We start from the raw sequence: 3,492 nt of genomic DNA, 5'->3' as shown, positions 1-3,492 counted from the left end.
AGCAGCATAGAGTTGGTCTTGCTTTTCTATGTGATCTGCAATCTCTGCTTTTTCCTCTGCTTCCTTTTGGATTAATAGGTAATATTGATTAATACTTTTATGAATATCTGTTACTCTTTTTTTTCTTTTTACTTATTAGCTATAACACTTTGCTTTGTTATTTTAGTGGTTCCATTAGGGTTTATAATATATATATATGTTTACATATAAACATATATATATGTTTAACTTACCACAATCTACTTTTGATAGCTACTACCCCCTTTACCTGTAATAAAATGTTAAGTTAGTACACTTTCGTTTTTCCTCTCCCATTCTTTTTTTCTGTTCTTGTCATATGTTTTAGTTTTACATATGTTATAAACCCTATATTACATTGTTATTATTTTTGTTTGAACAATCAGTTAACTTTTCAAGAAATTTAAATAATGGGGAAAAAATCTTATTTATTTAGACGTCATTACCAGAGCTCTTCACTCATTTCTGTGGATCTGTATTACCCTCCAGTATTAACTTCCCTTTGACTGAAGGACTTCCTTTAACATTTCTCACAGCACAGGTCTGCTGGGGATGCATTCTTTCAGCTTTGGTATCCTTGAAAAAAGATTTCCTTGTGCTTTAGTTTTTGAAGACATTTTCATTGAGTATAAAAGTCTAGGTTACCAGATTTTTTTCCTTTCCATACTTCCCTACATTGTCTTCTTGTTCATAGTTTCTGATGAGACATCCGCTTGTTATCCATATATTTGTTCTGCTATACAAATGTCTTTTTTCTCTGCCATAATAGATATATAATATATTATGTATATAATATAATACTACTATAATATAGTAACATATAATATAATATATACATATGTATATGTATATTGTGCTTCTTGAAACTATACCACAATTCACTGATGGCTACATTCATTTTATTTATTATTTATTTATTACCTTTTCTTTCTGTATTTCTTTGTGCATCTAATTTTGAATAGTTTCTAGTCTTCAAGTTCATTAAAATGTTCTTCTGCAATGTCTAATCTACCATTAATTCTACCTAATGTATGTTTTCATCCCACCTATTCCAATTTTTGACTCTAGAATTTTAATTTGGGCATTTTTTTAATACTTTTCATGTTTCTACTTAATTTTTTAAAACATATAAAGTTATCATCCTGTCTTAGTATTCTTGTCTGCTAATCCAAGCATCTGTGTCAGTTCTGGGTTACTTTTCACTGATGGATTTATATCCTCATTATGAGATACAGAAGCCACTTAAAACTGTTTAGGAGCTGGGTGCAGTGGCTCACGCCTGTAATCCCAGCACTTTGGGGGGCCGAGGCAGGTGGGTCACCTGAGGTCAGGAGTTTGAGACCACCCTGGCCAACATAGTGAAACCCTATCTCTACTAAAAATACAAAAATTAGCCAGGTGTGGTGGCATGCACCTGCAGTCCCAGCTACTTGGGAGGCTGAGGCAGGACAATTGCTTGAACCTGGGAGCAGAGGTTTCAGTGAGTCGAGATAGCACCACTGCACTCCAGCCTGGGCGACAGAGTGGGATTCCATCACAAACCAACAAACAAAAAACTGGTTAGTTTGAACTGAGAGTGCTCAGCCTAGCACAAATAATTTTCTTCCTACGTAGTCAAGACCTTTCTGCTCATTTTACCTAGTTCCACATGGACATAGAGGTTTTCCAGTTTGGCTGGTCAATGTTATTCCTTGACCTGGGTAAGTGCTTGATATTGCTACTCAAATCCTTCTGGGTGGCTCTTTCCTAGCCTCAGAGACCTTCCTCATGCATCGGATTCAGCTGAATGCTCAAGGGGGACTCTCTGCAGATATCAGGAAGGCTCTGTCCCTGCAGCTTTCCTTCTTGGCCTTCTCTTACTCTCTTTGTCTCCTCACCTCAGGGTATCCTGGCCTGTCTCTGAACATCCTTGAGAGATCAGTTGAGGCCTGGAAATTCTCAAGGCAGGAAGATTAGGAAATTGTAGGACTCACTTGGTTTGTTTCCCATCTTTCACAGACCACTATCCTTCATTGCTGAATGCCCAGTGTCTTGCAAACTATACATTTTGCCTTATGTTTGGTAGCTTCATAAAGGAAGGTAAATCCAGTTCTTGTTTCTCCATCTTGAAATTAAATGCAAGTCTCAGATAATATTTTTAACAAAAAGCCACAATAAGGTAACCAAGGATTTGAAGGGAAAAATTAAAAGTTTGAAACCTGAACAATCCAAGTGTAAGAGGTTCCCAAATTGAATGCCATCATAATGACCAGTAGGTTATGCAGCCTGGGGAAAGAGAATCAGGAGGAGCACCAAGAATGGAGGCAGCTATCAGAAGAAGGATTCGATTTAGAGCTCAAGATTTCATCTTTCCTTGTGCCTCCTTTCTGATCCCTTTCTATTCCACTTCACCCTGGCTCCAGCCTATGGACAGCTACAATCATGTCACAAAAAGCCGAGTGCTCTCCTCTCTCTTCCAAACTCTAATCTAAGTAAATGTGTCCTTTTCCCATTCTTAAAGAGGCTTGTGTGGTGATTTACTTATTTAACGAAGATGATGAGCTGAAAAGTGCAAAGCAAGTCATGGAGCACAATAGCTTATGACGTTCTGCCCTCCAGGAAACTCTGCTGCCTTCTTGAGGGCCAAAGCCCCCGGCTCACAATAGGATGATAATGTTACCAGAAAGGGGTCCCAGTTCAGACCCCAAGAGAGGGTTCTTGAACTGCGTGCAAGATACAATTCAGGGGTAGTCCGTAGAGTAAAATGAAAGCAAGTTTATTAGGAAAGTAAAGGAGTAAAAGAATGGCTATTCCATAGGCAGAGCGGTGGCATGGGCTGCTGGACTGAGTATACTTATAATTGTTTCTTGATTATATGCTAAACAGGGATGGATTATTCATGAGTTTTCCAAGAAAGGGGTAGGTAATTCCCGGAACTGAGGGTTCCTCCCCTTTTTAGACCATATAGGGTAACTTTCTGACGTTTCCATGGCATCTGTCAACTGTCATGTCATGGGTGGGAGTGTCTTTCAGCATGTGAATGTATTATAATTAGCATATAATGAACAGTGAGGACGACCAGAAGTCACTTTCCTCACCGTCTTGGTCTTGGTGGGTTTTGGCCGGCTTCTTTGCTGCAACATGTTTTATCACCAAGGTCTTCATGACCTGCATCTTGTGCCAACCTCCTATCTCATCCTGTTACTTAGAATGCCTAACCTCCTGGGAATGCAACCCAGCAGGTCTCAGCCTTATTTTAACCCAGCCCCTATTCAAGATGGAGTCACTCTGGTTCAAACCCCTCTGACAATAATGGTGGGATAGTTAAGTAGGGACTGGCTGGTGGTGGCAAGTCTGCACAAACAACTGGTTATTTCACTTCTGGAGAAGACCAGCTCCTGCTTCAGGACTTTTCAGAGCAGGACCCAAGGAGCCCAGTTTTCTGCCTTCATGCCCCTTGCTCAGTCAGGCCTCAAAGACTGGAGAGAATATGAG

This window comes from Trachypithecus francoisi, unplaced genomic scaffold (genome assembly GCF_009764315.1).
Source record: "Trachypithecus francoisi isolate TF-2019V2 unplaced genomic scaffold, Tfra_2.0 Lachesis_group4, whole genome shotgun sequence".
Taxonomy (NCBI): domain Eukaryota; kingdom Metazoa; phylum Chordata; class Mammalia; order Primates; family Cercopithecidae; genus Trachypithecus; species Trachypithecus francoisi.
This window is presented reverse-complemented; position numbering follows the sequence as displayed.